Raw genomic sequence first — 24,876 nt, forward strand, 5'->3', positions numbered from 1 at the left:
TGTGAAATCAACTTCATAAGTAACTGCTCAGCTTGTTTTCCAAAGTGGCTGTATCAGTGTGCATGTCAATCTGAAGTATAGATGAGTTCCAGCTATTCTGTCCTCTCTAGTACTTGATATGATCTTATTTTATTTTTAATGTTGGCCATTGTGAAATATGTTCTAGGGAGACCAAGAACAACCTCAGACCAACAACAACAACAACCTCCCACCTTGGCCAGACAGTAATAATCACTTGCATGAGTTATCTCATAACAGAAATTTCTGATAAGAAAAACAGAACTGACAAGTTACCACCAGCTGAAAGAATTTGGGAGAAGCCAAGAGGGAAGAGGAGACCCCAATCAATAGTATGCCCTGCCAGTCTCCTGCTGCTGCTGCTGCTAAGTCACTTCAGTCGTGTCCGACTCTGTGCGACCCCATAGATGGCAGCCCACCAGGCTCCCCCGTCCCTGGGATTCTCCAGGCAAGAACACTGGAGTGGGGTGCCATTTCCTTCTCCAATGCACGAAAGTGAAAGTGAAGTCACTCAGTCGTGTCCGACTCTTAGCGACCCCATGGACTGCAGCCTACCAGGCTCCTCTGTCCATGGGATTTTCCAGGCAAGAGTACTGGAGTGGGGTGCCATCGCCTTCTCCTGCCAGTCTCCTAGAAACCCTTATTCTGGAATCCATCTTGGTTGAGAAATGCATGAGCCACCAAGAAAGATTTTGGTAACGGACCAAGGTAACAGATATAATAGTATCTTATTGTAAATTTTTTAAAAAAGCTTATTTGAGATATAATTGGTATGAAATAAACTAAGTAGTTACAATATCTCATGTTCATTTCTTCACATAGATTCAGATATCCATTTGGTATTGTATTACTTCTGAAAGAAGGATTTTCTTTAATATTTTCAGCTGTGCAGATCTCCTGGTGACAATATTCTTTTAACTTTTGTATGTCTTCATCTTAGAATAAAATTTTCCCTGGGTATAGAATTCTAGATTAGCTGTGGTTTTTTTTTTTTTTTTTTTTTTGCCCCTTTTCTTTTACTTTCGATACTTTAACTTTGCTGTCTTTGTACTTGTTTATTAATATTAAAAAAAATAATCTGCTGACATCTCCATCTTTGTTTCTCTGTCTATAATGTATTCTCTTCCCCACTGGCTTTTAGGATGTTTCTTTATAACTGATTTTGAGCAATTGGATTATGATGTGCAAGTTATCTTTATTCTTTTCAGGCAAAGTTTTCTCTATTTTTTATGTTTTGGGTTCTGTGGATTTATAGTTTTCATCAAATTATAAAACTCTGGGGTCACTATTTCTTCTATTTTTATCTATTCCTCTCTACTCTCTTTTGGGCATTATTGTTGTATATGTTTCAGAATTCTGGAAGCTGTTTAAATTACTGTTTTTCTAGTTATATATTTTTTAATTCCCTCTGTTTCATTTTGGAAATTATTATCAACTTTATTTTGCTTTGTCTTCAAATTTACTAATTTTCTATAACATCTAACCAGGCAATAATTCCATCTAATGTAATTTTCATCTCACATATTTTAGTTTTTAATTCTAGAAGTGTAATTTGTGTTTCTGTCTCTCTGCTACTCTTGAAAATATATTTATATAAAGTGTCTGAACTTAACTCGTTTTACTTATGGAATATACTGTTCAGTTCAGTTCAGTCACTCAGTTGTGTCCGACTCTTTGAGACCCCATGAATCACAGCACGCCAGGCCTCCCTGTCTATCACCAACTCCCAGAGTTCACTCAGACTCACGTCCATCGAGTCAGTGATGCCATCCAGCCATCTCATCCTCTGTCGTCCCCTTCTCCTCTTGCTCCCAATCCCTCCCAGCATTAGAGTCTTTTCCAATTAGTTAACTCTTCGCATGAGGTGGCCAAAGTACTGGAGTTTCAGCTTTAGCATCATTCCTTCCAAAGAATACCCAGGGCTGATCTCTTTCAGAATGGACTGGTTGGATCTCCTTGCAGTCCAAGGGACTCTCAAGAGTCTTCTCCAACACCACAGTTAAAAGCATCAATTCTTTGGCACTCAGCTTTCTTCACAGTCCAACTCTCACATCCATACATGACCACTGGAAAAACCATACCCTTGACTAGACGGACCTTTATTGGCAAAGTAATGTCTCTGCTTTTCAATATGCTATCTAGGTTGGTCATAACTTTTCTCCAAGAAGTAAGCATCTTTTAATTTCATGGCTGCAATCACCATCTGCAGTGATTTTGGAACGCCCCAAAAATAAAGTTAGCCACTGTTTCCACTGTTTCCCCATCTATTTCCCATGAAGTGATGGGACCAGATGCCATGATCTTTGTTTTTTGAATGTTGAGCTATAAGCCAACTTTTTCACTCTCCACTTTCACTTTCATCAAGAGGCTTTTTAGTTCCTCTTCACTTTCTGCCATAAGGGTGGTGTCATCTGCATATCTGAGGTTATTGATATTTCTCCCAGCAATCTTGATTCCAGCTTGTGCTTCCTCCAGCCCAGCGTTTCTCATGATGTACTCTGCATATAAGTTAAATAAGCAGGGTGACAATATAAAGCCTTGACGTACTCCTTTTCCTATTTGGAACCAGTCTGTTGTTCCATGTCCAGTTCTAACTATTGCTTCCTGACCTGCATATACCTATGTGAGTTCAGGGTCAGTTTTGATGGGTTGATTCTTCCCTTATTTTAAGTCATATTTTCTGACTTCTTTTCATGCCTGGTGACATTTTACTGACATTTTAAGATTGTCACATTCTCCATATTTTTATATTATTATGAAATTCTTAATTTTTCTCTAGGATGAAGTTAAGTTGCTTGGAAAGAGTTGGATACTTTCAGTTCTTGCTTTTGAGATTTATTAGCTGGACCTCAGTCTAGGATCAATTATTACCACTGACCAAAAAATTTGTGTTCCATCAAATATCTTATGAATTATGAGATTTTCTAGTATTATTGGTGAGAACAGGCTCTATTCCTAGCCTTGTATGAATGCAAAACACTGTTTCCTTTTATCTTTTAGAGGGATTCTTTTCCTAACCTTACGTAATTGCTTCACATGGATGTGTACTCAGGTGAATACTGAAAAAAACTCCTCCCCAGTATCCAGAGTTCTATAGCTCTCTCCTGTCTTTAGACCAGCAACTTTGTTCTCCTGGGATTCTTCATGTCAGAGTTTGCTGGTTAAACTTGTATTTCTCTTTTTTCCATATGCCACAGCTTGAAAACTCTCTCAAGGAAGTGACCTGGGGCAATCTTAAGAACCACTTGCCTTTTTGTCTTGGCCATCGCTTGTGGTCCACTGCCCTTTATGTCCAGTGTCTCAAAAACCATAGCCGCATATCTTATCATTTTTGTTGCTGTTGTTTCAGGTGGGACAGAAGATCAGGTCTCTATTAACCCATCTTGACAAAAAGCAGAAGTCAACACTGCTCCTTTCTAAACCTCCTCAAATGTATGCTAAATCAGTCTAAATCAGTTCTAATGAGGTGGATGAAACTGGAGCCTATTATACAGAGTGAAGTAAGCCAGAAAGAAAAACACCAATACAGTACACTAACACATATATATGGAATTTAGAAAGATGATAGCAAAAACCCTGTATACGAGACAGCAAAAGAGACACTGATGTATAGAACAGTCTTATGAACTCTGTGGGAGAGGGAGAGGGTGGGAAGATTTGGGAGAATGGCATTGAAACATGTATAATATCATATATGAAACGAGTCACCAGTCCAGGTTCGATGCATGATACTGGATGCTTGGGGCTGGTGCACTGGGACAACGCAGAGGGAGGGTATGGGGAGGGAGGAGGGAGGAGGGTTCAGGATGGGGAACACATGTATACCTGTGACAGATTCATTTTGATATATGGCAAAACCAATACAATATTGTAAAGTTAAATAAAATAAAATTAAAATAAATAAATAAATAAAAAATTTATCAGTAAAAAAAATAAATAAACCCACAAGAACACAGACGGTGTTAGAGGGATGGTAGTTGAAAGGAATACTAAGGAAGTCTGCAATATGAAAAATAGATGAGCAAGCAGTATCTGATTTAGTTGGGTCAGAAGAAGCTGGAACCCAGGTACTTTCATTGCAAACAATCATTCAGAATCAAATGGATAATAGTTGGAGAATTACAGCTTGTCTCAGGAACTCTGAGGAACTTCTTGTTCAGAATGAATGTTTTATTAAAAGAGAAAACTGTTTTGTAAGAAAAAGTTTTGGGAGTTGGTGGTATTTCAACGGTTCATCACACCCAAACAAGGAGCGATACTCCTAGCCAAGAATTCAGAGTCTTTCTTCTGTGGCCTTAATCAAGTTATTTTGTTAGCTCAAAGATAAGAAAGGAGATGAATTTTCATGCTTTAGTTAAGAAAATGCTTTCAGATATTTAATCTTGTAGAAACAGGGGTTGAATCTTCAAGGAAAGGAATCTTGGGCTTATGCAGCTGGAGTCTGAGAGGTAAAGGACTGGCAGGAGATCCTGTGTGTGTTCGTCACTCAGTCATGTCTGACTCTTTGCGACTCCATGGACTGTAGCCCACCAGGCACCTCTGCTTGTGGGACTCTCCAGCCAAGAATATTGGAGTGGGTTGTCATTTCCTTCTCCAGGGGATCTTCCCTACCCGGGGATAGAACCTAGGTCTCCTGCATTGCAGGCAGATTCTTTACCATCTGACTGGGAGCAGTCAATTCCACAATTCTAGAATCTGTATTTGGCTTGGGTCTGATGATGACTGATCTTAATTTTTAACCAGTTGTTCTTCAGTTCCAGGGCCAAAGATAGAATAAATAGGTAATATTCTATAAAAGAGTACATTAAACATCCATATACTTATCTGCTCTCATATAAATCAAATGAGTACCCCCCTTTTGCCCCTATACAAAATTGAATTTATGCCTAAGATGTTGAATTAGACAATCTCAGGATTTATAAGGGGCTTCCCTGATGCCCCAGTTGGCAAAGAATCTTCCTGCTATGCAGGAGACCCTGATTCAATTCCTGGGTGGGGAAGATCCCCTGGAGAAGGGTTAGGCTACTCAATCCAGTATTCTTGTGCTTCTCTGGTAGTTCAGTAGGGAAAGAATCCACGTGCAATGTGGGAGACTTGGGTTTGATCCCTGGGTTGAGAAGATCCCCTGGAAGAGGGCATGGCAATGCCCTCCAGTATTCTTGCCTGGAGAATCCCCACAGACAGAGGAGCCTGGTGGGTTGAAGTCCATGGGGTTGCAAAGAGTCAGAAACAACTAAGCACACACAGGATTTATGAACATCAAGTAGAGATGAGAGCAAGAGAATTAAGTAATGATCTCCTTACATAAAATAGCATGACCTATTTTTTTCCCCTACTGAGTTTCCACAGTGCTGGCATTCAGGCTTACCAAACTCAAGAAATACACCAAAATACTTGCTTTTCTGTGGGAAACTTGCTAGTTTAAGAGGAAACATTTCTGAAGACAGATATTTGAAAGTCCCTCAGGGAAATGGTGAAATCCCCACACAGTTATCCTATTTTGAGGTTGACTAATCTACACATACTTACTATTCACACAGTTTGATGACTCACTTTTTACATATGAAATAAAAGCCCATCATTGGTCATCCTGTTAATAAGTTACAGGAAACCTCTATTATGAAAAATAGCAAAACAAATAATGCAAAAGTCAATTTCCATGAAGCACAAAAAAGAAAGATTCAGAGAAATTGCATCTTTAGATAGATGAAGTATAAGTTAAAATAATAATAATAATAATAAAATTTAAAAAAAAGAAATAAGACTCACTAAGCAGAGGCTTCCAAACATTTCAAAAAAAAAAAAAGAAGAAGAAGATACTATTAAATATAAAACTTCAGAGCATATAAAAGCTAAAAGAAATAAAAATACAGTAATTCTACTCATAAAATGTTCCACTGACATTGTAGGAGATGAAGTTGAGAATTCTAAAGGAAATCAGGACAGATGGATTAAGAAATGGAAATTCTGACAGAAATGGAAATACATTAGAGAGAGCTTAAATGGTACTAATAGGTGTTTAAGAATGATAATGGTAAAAATGCAAAAGAGGATATTACCAAGAAAATTTTACAAAATAAAAAGAAAATGTTATTTTTATAAATTGAACCCAAAGAGTGACCAGCAAAGTAATTGAAAATAATGACACCAACATCAAGGCAAAGAATATGCATCTTTTAAAGAATGTAATATGTGCACATTAGTATACACACATATTTTCCTTATTTTTCATAAATTCCATACTTGCAGTTTTCCCAGTCAATAAGATTTATTTATAAACTCCCATATCAATATTCCCCATGCTTTCTCATCATCCACATAAACAAATGAGTGGTGAAAAATTTGAGTTGTCTAGTGTGCATATTCCCAGTTACATTGAGCAAGGTGGCACTGCCTTCCTGTCTCGTCTCTCACTGTGTAATCAACTGTCCTATTTATGGTCTATTAGTGCTATGTATTTCTCAATTGTGTGCTTCCTGTTGGTGATTTTGCTGTTTAAAATGACTCTCAAGATTATTGCTGAAGTGCAGTCCAGTATTCTCAAGAGCAAAAAAGCTGTGATGAATCTCACAAAATACAGGTATTAGACAAGCTTTCCTCAGTCTGGAGGAATTGTGTTCTTCTCTGTGAGTTCCATGTTAACAAATCAGCAACATATATAAAATATGGTGTCTTTAAACAGAAATGCACATAAAGCAAGTTATGCATTTGTCATTTGTTGAAAATGTGAGGAAAAACTAATTTTTTACTATTTTAATTTTAGGGTACTTTCTTACATAATCAGAGAACCATGACTAACTAAAAAGAATAGGACATGGATACACATGTTTGCCAAAACTCATCTAACTATATACTTTAAATGGTACATCTTATTGTATAAAAATCATAATTCAACAAAGTTGATGTAAAAAGAGAAATCCATGAACTCTCAGAAGTATAGAATCTATAACAGAAGATAAAGGGAATTCCAGATGATGTTAAAAGGGAGTCCTAGCATGATAAATCAGCAGTAGGCCTAGAAATTCTGATCAAATAAGGTAAATAAAGTCTATCATCTAGTAGCGCTTGCTTAGTCACTCCAGTCATGTCCCACTCTGCGACCCCATGGACCATGGCCCACCGGGCTCCTCTGCCCATGGGATTCTCCAGGCAAGAATACTGGAGTGGGTTGCCATTTCCTTCTCCAGTGAGAAAGTATGAAGTGAATGAAGTGAGTGAACTGAAGTCGCTCAGTGGTGTCAGACTCTTTGCAACCCCATGGACTGTAGCCTACCAGGTTCCTCAGTCCATGGGATTTTCCAGGCAAGAGTATTGGAGTGGGTTGCCATTTCCTTCTCCATCATCTAGTAGAGATGTCTTCAAAAATAATAATACTTTTAAAAATAAGAGAGCTGTTAAAATATCAGATATATTTGATCACTTGTAAGAACAGTTTGCATTATCACTGGAGTGTTTAAGGATATGTCAATGATATTATGTAGAAAATAGATTATCCAAATAAGTGAGAGAATTATGAATTCTAGGAAAAATATAAAAAGTACAAGAAAACATATATAGTGTAATTATACCATATGGTATAATAACAGGTAGTATCTCTATAGCTCAATAAATGAGTATTAATTTTAGAAAAGTAGTATTATAAATATATTGAGTAAATGGAATAATGAGATCTTCTAATTTGGAATTTGATGTAAGGAGCTAAATTCTTGTTTTCCCTAGTGGAAGTTAAATAGATATATATAAATTTTTTAAAGAAAGTTTCATAAGTATACTATTTTGAAATATATATCCAAAGAGTAAAATTAACAATGCTAATTAGTTCAGAACAAGTATGGAGAGGAATAGAGTCAGGACTGGAATATATATGCATACATGTATCTTTAAAAGAATTACACACGTTATTGATAAAAATTAAAATTTCATTTAAACATTAAAAATTGAAAATAATTAGTAGAGATTCAGAAATGGAACTCAGAGACCAATCCTCGAAAGAGATATATCCTGTTAACATTTGTTTATAGAATTTATAATATTTAATATTCTGCTATAAAATGTATCTGAATCATCTCTCATATTTCTAACTATACATGAGAATATTTTAACAAGAAATAGTTTTTTAATAAGACATAGACTACTTATTGTGCCATAAGCCTTTATTTTTTTCTTGACTTTGTTTTTTTCATTGTTTGGGTTCTTTAGAGGAACAGAATCAATAGGATGTATCTAGAATGGGATTTTTTTTTTTTTTTTAATGACGAACTGACTCACTTGATTATGAAAACTGAGAAGTCTTGTTATCTGACATCTGCAAGCCAGAAATCCAGGAAAGTGAATGGTATAAATTCCAGTCAAAGTCTGAAGGCCTGAGAACCAGAAGGGCCAATGATATAAGTCCCAGTTGAATGGTAAGAGCAGAATGACTGCTCAGTCAGGCAGAGAGAAAACATTCTTCCTACCTCTGTGGTTTTGTTCTGTTCAGGTCCTCAATGGTTTGGATAATGCCAGCCCACATTGGAGAGGGCTGTCTGCTTTACTCAGCCTGCTGATCCAAATGCTAACCTCATCTGGAAACACCCTCACAGATGTACTCAGAAAATGTGTTTAATCTGAGCACAGCAGGGGCTCAGTTGAGTTAATACATAAAATTAACCATCACAAGTCTACTCTTTGTCAGCTTGGTCACCATACACATATCTTTAAACCATAAGCTGCTTTAAGAAAAGATGGGAGAAAGATTGAACTCACTAAGTTGCTTCAGTCACGTCTGACTCTTTACGACCCTATGGATTGTAGCTCACCAAGTTCCTCTGTCCATGGGATTCTTCAGGTAAGAATATTGGAGTGGATTGCCAAGCCCTCCTCCAGGAGATATTACTGACCCAGGGATTGAACCCATGTCTCTTATGTCTCCTGCATTGGCAGGCATGTTCTTTACAACTAGAGCTACCTAGAAAGCCCAGGAGAAAGTTTAGCAGTATGAAATTTTGATAGTGTAGTAGGGTCATTCCTAAGGGAACTCAGCCTCCCCTTCATTCAGGAATTCTGAGTATGTAAACTGGCTCAAGTCTGGAAATTGACTGAGGCAATTTTTTTTTTACTCAGGTAAGATTTTTGTTCATTTGACTTAAAACTTTCTGCTTATACACATCAAGCAAGAATTTAGCAACTTCCAATCTGCTTCACTTTTAGGAACACCATGATCAACCTTAGTCTGAGCAATTAGACCCTTCCAATTGCTGCTTTGACTCTACTGTCTCTTATATTACCCTCCCTCATGTTGTCTTTGGCAGTTGAGTGCTGCCACATGGACCCTGCTACCTCTGGATCCAATTATTCCCATTGCATTTAGTTTCTCAATGCAATCCCATTGCATTTAGCTTCCCTTGTGAAGACTGGGCTGCAAATAAGAGAGATCACAGAACTCTTCGAGGATGCTGGGGTTCTCCTCACAAATTTATTTCTCACAGTATTGGTGAGAGGTGTGCCTTCTGGACCTTCTCAGGGTGGGTGAGTATGTCTTAAATGGAAAATCCACATTATCATTCCAATTTTCCTAATCCTTTCAATTCCTTTCTCTACATTAAATGGAGATAGTCTTGCATTTCCAATTCACTCACTGTCAGCCATCTTTTGCTTCATGTTTTAGTCAATCAAGCAAACTTTGATAATCCTTTCTAATTCCTGAGCTGCAACATTAAATGTAGAATCTCTGATGAGTGGTGGGCTTCCCAGGTGGTATTAGTGGTAAAGAACCGGCAGGAAACTTAAGAGACACGGGTTTGATCCCTGGGTCAGGAAGACCCCCAGTGAAAGGTATGGCAACCCACTCCAGTATTCTTGCCTAGAGAATCCCATGGACAGAGGAGCTTGGTGGGCTAACAGTCCATGGGGTTTCAAAGAGTCAGATACAACTGAAGTGACTTAGCACACACAGCACACTGATAAGTGAGTCCATATTAGTAAGCCTGATCCAAAGTTGTATTCCTTCCACTATTATCTCACACCATTAGTATCCATTCCTACACATGTCCTTGAATGATTGCTTGTATAAATCAGTAGCATATCTCGGCCTGGGTCAAAATTTGTACCTCAACTTTAGAGGCCTATTGGGACTTAACTCTAATTATAGATCTGGAAACAAGGAGTAGTGGGAGTAGGTCCTGAGAAGACTGAGCACTGACTTATTGCATGGCTATGTCTCAGGGGAAGTGGCTACAGTTTCCCCAGGCAATGCAGGGTTAATCCCCTCAAACATCAGAAGACAGACAGATACTTCTGGGGTAGGGAATGTTGCAGCTGCCAAATGTGGGGAGGCCACTTCTACTGAGATTGTGGAGGTCTATGCCACTCAACAAAACGGACTTATCAGAACACAGGGGCTCAATTTAGGGACCCCTTAGGATCTTCCCATGCATCCCCATTCAAACTTATCGGATCACATTCTTTCCCAAACAATGCCTTCATTTTAACAGTGGGCACTTGACAATGCTGGGAGTTCAAGTCAGGTTGTACTTTAGCCAGTCACAGGATGAGGTTCTACATTTGATTTTCACCAAATTTAGTACTGCAGCTGCTTTACATAAAAGTATCCTTCAGAGTGTACATAGAAACCTTCAAGCTATTTTTATGGTGCCTGAGCTGAGAATGCAAATTCCTGAACACTTCCTTTTCTTTCACCACTTTGTCCAGGGACAGTAAGAGGAAACAGCTAGCTTCATCATGTTCATTTGCTTGCAAAAAAAATTTTTTTAAGACTTATTTACAGTCACTCAGCTCTAGGCCTCTAATAAGTCATTGGTTAGAAGTATTCAATACACATAATGTGTGTTTCTCTATTACCACTTCATGCTATGGACTATCAGGTCTATTTTTATGATTGAAAATGGCTCATAAGCATATATAAGTTTAATCAGCTAAAGAGCCAATTCTAGAAATCTTAGAATCAATTCATAAAACTTTTTCTTATTTTTTTCTTTGAGAACTACTTTCCATTTCAAAATCCAAGTTAAGTCATGATCACCAGAGGGGGTGGAGAAGGCAATGGCAACCCACTCCAGTACTCTTGCCTGGAAAATCCCATGGATGGAGGAGCCTCGTAGGCTGCAGTCCATGGAGTTGCACAGAGTCAGACATGACTGAGTGACTTCACTCTCAATTTTCACTTTCCTGCATTGGAGAAGGAAATGGCAACCCACTCCAGTGTTCTTGCCTGGAGAATCCCAGGGACGGGGGAACCTGTTGGGCTGCCGTCTATGGGGTCGCACAGAGTCGGACACGACTGAAGTGACTTAGCAGCAGCAGCAGCACCAGAGTGGGTAAGGGGTGGGAAACAAACAACAATAGTATATGTATTTGATAAACAAGCTTATATGATTACAGAAGCTGAGAAGTCCCATAGTCTGCCATCTGCAAACTCAAGATCCCAGAAAGTCAGTGGTATAAATGCCAGTTCAGTCTATAGGCCTGAGAACCAGGAGCTCTGATTCCAGTTCAAAGATTTCAGTTCAAGTAGCCAGGCAGGGAGAGGAATTCTGCCTTCTTCTGCCTTTTTGTACAAATCAGGTTCCCTGTGGATTAGATGATGACTACACACATTAGGGAGGGGAATCTTTTTCAATCAGCCCATTGATTCAGATGCTAATATGATGAAGCACCCTCACAGACATACCTGAAAATAATGTTTAATCTGGACATGCCAGGGTCCAGTCAAGTTGTACAGGAATTAATCACTACACCTGTCATTATACTTTTCTTTTTAAATCATCCTTTAGCAATTTACATCCCAGCTCAGATAGCAAAGAATGCCTGCGATGTAGGAGACCAGGTTTGATCCTTGGGTTGGGAAGATCCCTGGAGAAGGGAATGGCTACCCACTCCAGTATTCTTGCCTGGAGAATTCCATGGATAGAGGAACCTGGTGGGTTATAGTCCATGGTATTGCAAAGAGTCAGACATGACTGAGTGACTAACACTCTCATACCCAGCAATCTGTATCCTTAACTCTAGTCAAAGGGGATTCTAGATTTTTTCTTGCCTTATTTTTTCCTCATGTGGTGCAGAGTTATTGGAAATAACCTTCTTTTTCTGTTTATTTCTTTGGGCTGCCTGCTTTTCCAGACTTCAGCCAACATTTTGTATGAACCTTTTCTCAGATCAACTGATCTGAGATCCTACAGAGGTGGATCTTACAGATCCAATAGAGTTGGATCCTACAGAGTTAAGATCTTACCCAAGCTCCAGTTATTTTACTTATTCTATTTTTGTACCCTAAGTTGGAGAATAAGATCTTTGAAAACAGAATACTGCATTTTTTATTGAATTTCTTTACTGAATCCAGTATACTACTAGACAAACAAATCCAACCACTGATTAACTTGTAAACTGGGTATCCTAACACTTTGGAGGAAGAAAAAAAAAATACTGGCTAAGGAATGTGGTATTTGTCTCTCCTCTGAAGTATTCAGGGAAAGAGTTGTAGGCTGGAGCAGGTTGGATATGATGAATGTTGTGTGTGCTCAGTTGCTTCAGTCATGTCTGATTCTTTGTAATCCTATGGACTGCAGCCTGCCAGGCTCCTCTGTCCATGGGATTCTCCAGCAAGAATACTGGAGGGGGTTGCCATGCCCTCCTCCAGGGGATCTTCCCAACCCAGGAATCAAACTCTTATCTTCTGCATTGCAGGTGGATTCTTTACCTACTGAGCCACCAAGGAAGCCTTGATACAAACATCCTAAAATGAGAGAGCGCTGATGGATATTCACACTTAGGCGATGAGTTATGCATTTGCTGGTCAATCTTACACTACTCTTAAGAAATATTTTTAGTGGACTTTAGCTCTCAGTATCCTTTAAAATGGATAATCATAACATACTTTTGAAATCAGTCTGTTATTAACATGATCTATCAATAATTATTTCCTTAATTATTATAGTCAGTACTATATTTCATTAAGTGGTATTCACCAATTAGAATACTACTTTACTCTTTTGATAAATCAAGGATAAAACAAAAGTTTATGTTTGGACTTATGTATTTCTTGATCAGTTCAAAGTAATTTTCTTTCTTTAAATCCTTGCATAAATTGTAGAAGATTTACTGAAAACAGAAAGCATTTAGCCAAGGCAAACTGCCCTCTGGCAAATAAGAACATTGGTACCAAGGGACATTTTAAAAGGCCTTTCTTCTTGCATTTGTGCTGCTGTGTGAAGTTATCCTATTTAAAGTCTTGTGTTTTGCCCTCACATTCCCTTTTCTGTATCAGTCTGTGAAAATCTCCATCTCCTTTTAATTTCCTTTTCACTTCACATAGTTGTATGGTTTGATCTCAATGGATTTTTATTGAGAAGTTAATTTATGAGAATTTATTGTTTTCCATTCTAGTTTGCTATCTAAACTGTATGAAAAGGGATCTAGGTAATGAGCACAGAAAAACAAGTGGTTCCTTCAGTTACTTGAATATGAGGGTGATTATAGTCTTTGTTTGCCCAAAAAAGCCCTTGTTTATGCTTGTTTTCCTAGAATATTTATTAATAATGACTATTGAATCTTAAGACTGTCCAGATATATGTGACAAGATATTACGGCCAATCATCTCCGTGTAGAGCAAATACGGGCTAATATATATTCTTCAGTAACTACCTGGCCAACTGTATATCTCAGAGCAACAAAAATCCAAATGACAGAGACTAGGATGGAAAAAAAAAAAATCAGCTAATTTTCTTATACTTAAAATGTGTAACATCAGTGTGGCCATTCTGAAGCCTGATTTATTTCTTGTTTGTATTTGTCCAGTTTTATTGTTGTCTAGTCGCTAAGTTGTGTCTGATTTTTTTGCAACCCTGTGAACTGTAGCCCATCAGGGTCCTCAGTCCATGGGATTTCTCGGACAAGAATACTAGAGTGGGTTGCTATTTCCTTCTCCAGGGGATCTTCCTGACCTAGGAATCCAACCTGCGTCTCCTGCATTGGTAGGTCTGTTCTTTACCTCTGAGCCACCACACTGGCTAGTTGCTGTTGTTCAGTCACTAAGTCATTTCTGACTCTTTGTGACACTATGAACACCATGCCAGCCTTCCCTGTCTTTCACTATCTTCTGGAGTTTGCTTAAACTCATGTCCATTGAGTCGGTGATGCTATCCAACCATCTCATCCTCTGTTGCCCCCTTCTCCTCTTGCCCTCAATCTTTCCCAGCATCAGAGTTTCTACAATGAGTCAGCTCATCACGTCAGGTAGCCAAAATATCAGAGCTTCAGCTTCCACATCAGTCCTTCCAATGAGTATCAGGGTTGATTTCCTTTAGGATTATCTGGTTTGACCTCCTTACAGTCCAAGTGACTCTCAAGAGTCTTCTCCAGCACCACAGTTCAAAAGCATCAATTCTTTGATGCTCAGCCTACTATATGGTCCAACTCTCACATCCATACAAGACTACAGGAAAAACCATCGCTTTGACTCTAGGATCCTTTGTTGGCAAAGTAATGTTTCTGCATTTTAATATGCTGTCTAGGTTGGCCATAACTTTTCTTCCAAGGAGGAAGTGTCTTTTAATTTACTGGCTGAAGTCACCATCAACAGTGATTTTGGAGCCTAGGGAAATAAATTCTGTCACTGTTTGCATTTTCCCCCATATATTTGCTTTGAAGTGGTAGGACCAAATGCCATGATCTTCATTTTTTGAATCTTGAATTTTAAGGCAGCTTTTGCACTCTGCTTTTTCATCTTCATCAAGAGGCTTTTTAGTTCCTCTTTGTATTCTGCCATTAATGTGAAATAATCTGCATATCTGAGGTTGTTGATATTTCACCTGGAAATCTTGATTCATCTTTTGACTCATCCAGCTCAGGATTTTGCATTATGTGTTCTGCATATAAATTAAATAAGCAGGGTGATGATATACAGCCTTGATATACTCCTTTCCCAATTTGGAACCAGTTCATTGTTCCATGTCTTTTTCTAACTGTTGCTTCTTGACCTGCATACAGGTTTATCAGGAGACAGTTAAGGTGGTTTGGTATTCCCATCTCTTGAAGAATTTTCCACAGTTTGTTACGATCCATACAGCCAAAGCCTTTAGTGTAGTCATTGAAGCAGAAGTAGATGCTTTTCTGGAAATCTCTTGCTTTTTTCTATGATCCAACAGATGTTGGCAATTTGATCTCTGGTTCCTCTGCCTTTTCTACATCCAGCTTTAGTCCTTTAGTATCTCCAATTTTCTTGAAAAGACCTCTACATTTTCCCATTCTCTGGTTTTCCTCTATTTCTTTGCATTGTTCATATAAGACGGCTTTCTTATCTCTCTTTGCTGTTCCCTAGAACTCTGCATTCAGATGGATAGATCTTTCCCTTTCTCCTTTGCCTTTTACTTCTCTTTTCTCAGCTGTTTGTAAGGCCTCCTCAGCTAACTGCCTTGCCTTCTTGCATTTCTTTTTCCCTTGGGGATGATTTTGGCCTGCACCTTCTGTACGATGTTGTGAACTTCCATACATAGTTCTTCAGGCACTCTGTTGGTCACATCTAATCCCTTGAATCTACTCATCACCTCCACTGTATATCCTAAGGGATTTGATTTTAGGTCATACCTGAATAGCCTAGTGGTTTTCCCTATTTTCTTCAATTTAAGCCTGATTTTTGCGATAAGGAGCTCATGATATGAGCCACAGTCAGCTCTGGGCCTTGTTTTTGCAGACTATATAGAGCTTCTCCATCTTTGGCTGCCAAGAATATAATCAGTCTGATTTTGATATTGACCATCTGGTGATGTCCATGTGTAGAGTCATCTCTTGTTTTGTTGGAAGAGGTTGTTTGCTATGACTAGTGCATTTTCTTGAAAACTCTGCTATCCTTTCCCTGGTTCACTTTGTTCTTCAAGGCCAAACTTGCCTGTTACTCCAGGTATCTCTTGATTTCCTACTTTTGCATTCCAATCCCTTATGATGAAAAGGACTTTTTTTTTTTTTTTTTTTTGGTGTTAGGTCTAGAAGATCTTGTAGATCTTCATAGAAACATTCAACTTCACCTTCTTTGGCATTAGTTGTTGGGGCATAACTTGAATTACTGTGATATTTCTCTGTCTAGTAGCAGTTGATAAATAGGATTTATTTTAAAAAAGAATAGTGTACAAAGATGCTTATCTCTAAATTCTAGCTAAACTAAAAAGATATAATAAAAAGCAATCTGTGTATGATTTTCATGTTTATTTGTGAATGCTCTCAAAATAAGTGATCAAGAAAGAATACTGAGAAGGCTGTCCCCTTCCCACAGAATGTACAGTAGAATACAACTTTAGCTAGACTAGGAAGCTAGAGGAGATATATGTACTAAAGAAACTCAGGGAGACATCAAATGCCACCACCATCACTGTCAGGCATAGTTGCAGGCCTAAGAGATGACACATGAAATAAAATGGCAATGATAGCAAGGGTGCACTAAATACAAGACTATGAAAGTGCCTTTCTGCACTGACGATAATATGTGAGCATTATAGTTCCAATTTTTTCAAGCTTCTCTAAAATTCTATCATTTCCAAATTGAATTCCTTGATATTTCTCAGCAAAGACCATTTTGCTAATAAACTTCACCCCATCTTTATAGTGAATTTTGTGGTTCTCATAGTATTTTAACCCTGAAAAAAAAAAAATCATCTAACCTAGACTTATAGGATTTTTCAATCAAGATGCTTAGTGACTGTTCTTCAAATAGGTGATGGTATGTGTTGGGAATATATAATGATCTCTGGTAAGCAAATAACCTAAGTAGTTCATCATTATGCATATAACCCACTATTTTCAAGTATCCGTGCCACTTGTTTGCTACTTTAGCATGACTAATAAAAAGTTATTATTATTTTTGTTTCTTATTTTTTTTCTCTATTGAATTACAAGTATGAACAATTCACAAAGAAAACGAATGGTTCACACCATCTCTAATTACTACTGTCATTGATTTATTTGAATTATCACATTTTGGTTAATGTTTTAGCTTTGAAATGAAATATGGATAGTATTTTTTTTTCAGGGCTTTAAATACACCTCTTAAACATGACTGATACTTTTTATGTTGTTGAAAGAATCATCTTATGTGGAAAATCACTTAAGACACAAATTTACTCTATGTGCCAGACACTGCTCATTGATTAGCAAACAGCAATTCTACCTCTCATTTTCTGCTTATAGAAGCTGTATATATAAACTGATAGTGAACAAAAATCTCTTGGTTCTAGGGAAGAGAAGATTTGCTCCCAGTGCCAATATTATACCCAGGGAATAATCATATTCTGAGAATCCCACTCCCTCTCACGGAACCTTAGTCCAAGGATAGGCATATGACAGTTCTAACCAATGAAAAAGGAAAAATCTGCTTCCTGAGGCTCTTTTTCCAAAATAACAGGGGAAATATTCATGAAAAGAAAATCCTTTGTCTCATATTTCTTTTCATTTTTCTGGATGCTAGAGGTGCAGTAGCCATATTTCAACCATAAGGCAATAAGATCTAAGGTCAAAAATCTAACACATGAGAACAGAGAAAGAGGAAAACAGTCTGGGTCCTTAATGACATCACTCAGTTGCTGCACCTTAATGACCACAAATGATACTGTTTGTTACTTTTATGAGTGCCGTTATGTTTAGAGCCAGTTTTTTTTTTTTTCTTTATTTTTTTAAATTTTATTTTATTTTTAAACTTTACAATATTGTATTGGTTTTGCCAAATATTGAAATGAATCCGCCACAGGTATACATGTTCCCCATCCTGAGCCCTCCTCCCACCTCCCCGCCCATACCATCCCTCTGGGTCGTCCCAGTGCACCAGCCCCAAGCATCCAGTATCGTGCATCGAACCTGGACTGGCTTCTCATTTCATACATGATAGTATACATATTTCAATGCCATTCTCCCAAATCTTCCCACACTCTCCCTCTCCCACAGAGTCCATAAGACTGTTCTATACATCAGTGTCTCTTTTGCTGTCTCGTATACAGGGTTATTGTTACCATCTTTCTAAATTCCATAGATATGTGTTAGTATACTGTATTGGTGTTTTTCTTTCTGGCTTACTTCACTCTGTATAATAGGCTCCAGTTTCATCCACCTCATTAGAACTGATTCAAATGAATTCTTTTTAGTGGCTGAGTAATACTCCGTTGTATATATGTACCATAGCTTTCTTATCCATTCATCTCCTGATGGACATCTAGGTTGCTTCCATGTCCTGGCTATTATAAACAGTGCTGTGATGAACTTGGGGTACACGTGTCTCTTTCCCTTCTGGTTTCCTCAGTGTGTATGCCCAGCAGTGGGATTGCTGGATCATAAGGCAGTTCTATTTCCAGTTTTTTGAGGAATCTCCACACTGTTCTCCATAGTGGCTGTACTAGTTCACATTCCCACCAACAGTGTAAGAGGGTTCCCTTTTCTCCACACCCTCTCCAGCATTTATTATTTGTAGACTTTTGGATTGCAGCCATTCTGACTGGTGTGAAATGGTACCTCATTATGGTTTTGATTTGCATTTCTCTGATAATGAGTGATGTTGAGCATCTTTTCATGTGTTTGTTAGCCATCTGTATGTCTTCTTTGGAGAAATGTCTATTTAGTTCTTTGGCCCATTTTTTGATTGGGTCATTTATTTTTCTGGAATTGAGCTGTAGGAGTTGCTTGTATATTTTTGAGATTAGTTGTCTGTCAGTTGCTTCATTTGCTATTATTTTTCTCCCATTTTGAAGGCTGCCTTTTCACCTTGCTTATAGTTTCCTTTGTTGTGCATAAGCTTTTAAGGTTAATTAGGTCCCATTTGTTTATTTTTGCTTTTATTTCCAATATTCTGGGAGGTGGGTCATAGAGGATCCTGCTGTTATGTATGTCGGAGAGTGTTTTGCCTATGTTCTCCCCTAGGAGTTTTATAGTTTCTGGTCTTACGTTTAGATCTTTAATCCATTTTGAGTTTATTTTTGTGTATGGTGTTAGAAAGTGGTCTAGTTTCATTCTTTTACAAGTGGTTGACCAGTTTTCCCAGCACCACTTGTTAAAGAGATTGTCTTTAATCCATTGTATATTCTTGCCTCCTTTGTCAAAGATAAGGTGTCCATATGTGCGTGGATTTATCTCTGGGCTTTCTATTTTGTTCCATTGATCTATATTTCTGTCTTTGTGCCAGTACCATACTGTCTTGATAACTGTGGCTTTGTAGTAGAGCCTGAAGTCAAGCAAGTTGAGTCCTCCAGTTCCATTCTTCTTTCTCAAGATAGCTTTGGCTAATTGAGTTTTTTGTATTTCCATATAAATTGTGAAATTATTTGTTCTAGCTCTGTGAAGAATACCGTTGGTAGCTTGATAGGGATTGCATTGAATCTATAAATTGCTTTGGGTAGTATACTCATTTTCACTATATTGATTCTTCCAATACATGAACATGGTATATTTCTCCATCTATTAGTGTCCTCTTTGATTTCTTTCACCAGTGTTTTATAGTTTTCTATATATAGGTCTTTAGTTTCTTTAGGTAGATATATTCCTAAGTATTTTATTCTTTCCGTAGCAATGGTGAATGGAATTGTTTCCTTAATTTCTCTTTATTTTTTCTCATTATTAGTGTACAGGAATGCAAGGGATTTCTGTGTGTTGACTTTATATCCTGCAACTTTACTATAATCATTCATTAGTTCTAGTAATTTTCTGGTGGAGTCTTTAGGGTTTTCTATGTAGAGGATCATGTCATCTGCAAATAGTGAGAGTTTTACTTCTTCTTTTCCAATTTGGATTCCTTTTATTTCTTTTTCTGCTCTGATTGCTGTGGCCAAAACTTCCAAAACTATGTTGAATAGTAATGGTGAAAGTGGGCACCCTTGTCTTATTCCTGACTTTAGAGGAAATGCTTTCAATTTTTCACCATTGAGGATAATGTTTGCTGTGGGTTTGTCTTATATAGCTTTTATTATGTTGAGGTATGTTCCTCCTATTCCTGCTTTCTGGAGAGTTTTTATCATAAATGGATGTTGAATTTTGTCAAAGGCTTTCTCTGCATCTATTGAGATAATCATATGGTTTTTATTTTTCAATTTGTTAATGTGGTGTATTACATTGATTGATTTGCGGATGTTGAAGATTCCATGCATCCCTGGGATAAAGCCCACTTGATCATGGTGTATGATCTTTTTAATGTGTTGTTGGATTCTGATTGCTAGAATTTTGTTAAGGATTTTTGCATCTATGTTCATCAGTGATATTGGCCTGTAGTTTTCTTTTTTGTGTGGGATCTTGGTCAGGTTTTGGTATTAGGGTGATTGTGGCCTCATAGAATGAGTTTGGAAGTTTACCTTCCTCTGCAATTTTCTGGAAGAGTTTGAGTAGGATAGGTATTAGCTCTTCTCTAAATTTTTGGTAGAATTCAGCTGTGAAGCCGTCTGGACCTGGGCTTTTGTTTGCTGGAAGATTTTTGATTACAGTTTCAATTTCTGTGCTTGTGATGGGTCTGTTAAGGTTTTCTATTTCTTCCTGGTCGAGTTCTGGAGAGTTGTACTTTTCTAAGAATTTGTCCATTTCTTCCACGTTGTCCATTTTATTGGCATATACTTGTTGATAGTAGTCTCTTATGATCCTTTGTATTTCTGTGTTGTCTGTTGTGATCTCTCCATTTTCATTTCTAATTTTATTGATTTGATTTTTCTCCCTTTGTTTCTTGATGAGTCTGGCTAATGGTTTGTCAGTTTTATTTATCTTTTCAAAGAACCAGCTTTTGGCTTTGTTGATTTTTGCTATGGTCTCTTTTGTTTCTTTTGCATTTATTTCTGCCCTAATTTTTAAGATTTCTTTCCTTCTACTAACCCTGGGGTTCTTCATTTCTTCCTTTTCTAGTTGCTTTAGGTGTAGAGTTAGGTTATTTATTTGACTTTTTTCTTGTTTCTTGAGGTATGCCTGTATTGCTATGAATTTTCCCCTTAGGACTGCTTTTACAGTGTCCCACAGGTTTTGGGTTGTTGTGTTTTCATTTTCATTCATTTCTATGCAAATTATGATTTCATTTTTGATTTCTTCTGTGATTTGTTGGTTATTCAGCAGCATGTTGTTCAGCCTCCATATGTTGGAATTTTTAATAGTTTTTCTTCTGTAATTGAGATCTAATTTTACTGCATTGTGGTCAGAAAAGATGCTTGGAATGATTTCAATTTTTTTGAATTTACCAAGGCTAGCTTTATGGCCCAGGATGTGATCTATCCTGGAGAAGGTTCCATGTGCGCTTGAGAAAAAGGTGAAATTCATTGTTTTGGGATGAAATGTCCTGTAGATATCAATTAGGTCTAACTGGTCTATTGTATCATTTAAAGTTTGTGTTTCCTTGTTAATTTTCTGTTTAGTTGATCTATCCATAGGTGTGAGTGGGGTATTAAAGTCTCCCACTATTATTGTGTTATTGTTAATTTCTCCTTTCATACTTGTTAGCATTTGTCTTACATATTGTGGTGCTCCCATGTTGGGTGCATATATATTTATAATTGTTATATCTTCTTCTTGGATTTATCCTTTGATCATTATGTAGTGACCTTCTTTGTCTGTTTTCACAGCCTTTGTTTTAAAGTCTATTTTATCTGATATGAGTATTGCTACTCCTGCTTTCTTTTGGTCCCTATTTGCATGGAAAATCTTTTTCCAGCCCTTCACTTTCAGTCTGTATGTGTCCCCTGTTTCGAGGTGGGTCTCTTGTACACAACATATGTGGGGGTCTTGTTTTTGTATCCATTCAGCCAGTCTTTGTCTTTTGGTTGGGGCATTCAACCCATTTACGTTTAAGGTAATTACTGATAAGTATGATCCCGTTGCCATTTACTTTATTGTTTTGGGTTCTAATTTATACACCCTTTTTTGTTTCCTGTCTAGAGAATATCCTTTAGTATTTGTTGGAGAGCTGGTTTGGTGGTGCTGAATTCTCTCAGCTTTTGCTTGTCTGTAAAGCTTTTGATTTCTCCTTCATATTTGAATGAGATCCTTGCTGGGTACAATAATCTGGGCTGTAGGTTATTTTCTTTCATCACTTTAAGTATGTCTTGCCATTCCCTCCTGGCTTGAAGAGTTTCTATTGAAAGATCAGCTGTTATCCTTATGGGAATTCCCTTGTGTGTTATTTGTTGTTTTTCCCTTGCTGCTTTTAATATTTGTTCTTTGTGTTTGATCTTTGTTAATTTGATTAATATATGTCTTGGGGTGTTTCGCCTTGGGTTTATCCTGTTTGGGACTCTCTGGGTTTCTTGGACTTGAGTGATTATTTCCTTTCCCATTTTAGGGAAGTTTTCAACTATTATCTCCTCAAGTATTTTCTCATGGTCTTTCTTTTTGTCTTCTTCTTCTGGGACCCCTATGATTCGAATGTTGTAGCATTTAATATTGTCCTGGAGGTCTCTGAGATTGTCCTCATTTCTTTTAATTAGTTTTTCTTTTTTTCTCTCTGATTCATTTATTTCTACCATTCTATCTTCTAACTCACTAATCCTATCTTCTGCCTCTGTTATTCTACTATTTGTTGCCTCCAGAGTGTTTTTAATTTCATTTATTGCATTATTCATTATATATTGACTCTTTTTTATTTCTTCTAGGTCCTTGTTAAACCTTTCTTGCATCTTCTCAATCCTTGTATCCAGGCTATTTATCTGTGATTCCATTTTGATTTCAAGATTTTGGATCAATTTCACTATCATTATTCAGAATTCTTTATCAGGTAGATTCCCTATCTCATCCTCTTTTGTTTGGTTTGGTGGGCATTTATCCTGTTCCTTTATCTGCTGGGTATTCCTCTGTCTCTTCATCTTGTTTAAATTGCTGAGTTTAGGGTGTCCTTTCTGTATTCTGGCAGTTTGTGGAGTTCTCTTTATTGTGGCATTTCCTCACTGTGTGTGGGTTTGTACAGGTGGTTTGTCAAGGTTTCTTGGTTAGGGAAGCTTATGTCAGTGTTCTGGTGGGTGGAGCTGTATTTCTTCTCTCTGGAGTGCAATGAAGTGTCCAGTAATGAGTTATGAGATGTCTATGGTTTTGGGGTGACTTTGGGCAGCCTGTATCTTGGAGCTCAGGGCTGTGTTCCTTTGTTGCTGGAGAATTTGCTTGGTATGTCTTGCCCTGGAACTTGTTGGCCCTTGTGTGGTGCTTGGTTTCAGTGTAGGTATGGAGGTGTTTGATGAGCTCCTATCAATTAATGTTCCCTGGAGTCAGGAGTTCCCTGGAGTCAGGGTTTGGACTTAAGCCTCCTGCTTCCAGTTATCGGTCTTATTTTTACAGTAGTTTCAAAACTTCTCCTTCTATACAGTACCATTGATAAAACATCTACTTTAAAGATGAAAAGTTTCTCCACCGTGAGGGTCACCCAGAGAGGTTCACAGCGTTACATGAAGATGAGAAGAGGGAGGAGGGAGTTAGAGGTGACCCGGATGAGATGAGGTGGAATCAATAGAGGAGAGAGTGGGCTAGCCAGTAATCACTTCCTTATGTGCACTTCACAACTGGGCCGCTCAGAGATGTTCACGGAGTTATACAGAGAAGAGAAGAAGGAGGAAGGAGGCAGAGGTGGCCAGGAGGATAAAAGAGGGGAATGAAAAGGAGGGAAACAGATCCAGCCAGTAATCAGTTCCCTAAGTGTTCTCCACCGTCTGGAACACACAGAAATTCACAGAGTTGGGTAGAGTAGAGAGGGGTTAGGGAGGAGACACAGGCGACCTGGTGGAGAAAAAGGAGAGTCCAAAGGGAGAGAGAGCAGTCAAGCCAGTAATCTCACTCCCTAGTGAAAAATGGGTACTGAAGATTGGGTTCTTAAAGGTACCAAATTGGTAACAAATACATAAAAGCAAAAATTAAAAATCTAGAGTAGAGTTTGGAATTTCAAAAATACAATGTTAAAGAAAAGAAGAAGGAAAGGAAAGAGAGAGAAAAGAAAACAAACAAAAACAAAGTCACAAAAATTATAAGGAAAATATAGGTATTAAATTGATAACAAATACCAAAAAGCAAAGGTTAAAAATCTAGCGTAGAGTTTGGAATTTCAAAAATACAATGTTAAAAAAAAGAAGAAGAAGAAAAAGAAAGAGAGAAAACAAAAACAAAGTTGCAAAAATTATAAAGAAAATATAGGTACAAAATTGATAACAAATACCAAAAAGCATAAATTAAAAATCTAGAGTTGACTTTGGAATTTCAGGTATACAATGTTATATAAAAGAAGAAGAGAAAGAAAGAGAGGAAAAAAAGGTCACAAAAATTATAAAAAAAAAAAAAAAATATATATATATATATATATATATATAGGTACAAAATTGATAGCAAATACCAAAAAGCTAAAATTAAAAATCTAGAGTAGAGTTTGGAATTTCAAAAATACAATGTTAAAGAAAAGAAGAAAAGGAAAAAAAAAAAAAGGTCAAAAAATTATAAAAAATATATATATGAAGTTTGTTTTTAAAAAAATAGGGTCTTTTTTTTGCAAAGTAATAGTAGGTTATAAAAGTGAAAATTAAAGGAATAATAGAGGACTTAAAATTTTTTTAAAAATTAAAAAAAGAAAGAAAGAATGATCATAAAAATAGTAAAAATATATCTAGGACTTTCTCTGGTTTTGTTGTCGGTATTGTGGGTTCAGTTCATTTTCGGCTAGTTCCTTGGTCCAACTTATATTTCTCAAGATCTATAGGCCCCTTCCTATGTAGTCGGTACTAACCACAGGGTTTTAATCTATTGCCTGTAGCTTCCAGGGTGGTTCCCTCTGTTATAGATTCTTCTGTTTGCTGGTCTCTTCAGTGTCTGGTTTCCGCCCTGACACAAAAGGGACGGTGGAGGACACTTTTTTTTTTTTTTAGGCTCACTTGTTCAGTCACTCTGTGGGGAGGGAGG

This window comes from Bos taurus, chromosome 12 (genome assembly GCF_002263795.3).
Source record: "Bos taurus isolate L1 Dominette 01449 registration number 42190680 breed Hereford chromosome 12, ARS-UCD2.0, whole genome shotgun sequence".
Lineage (NCBI taxonomy): Eukaryota > Metazoa > Chordata > Mammalia > Artiodactyla > Bovidae > Bos > Bos taurus.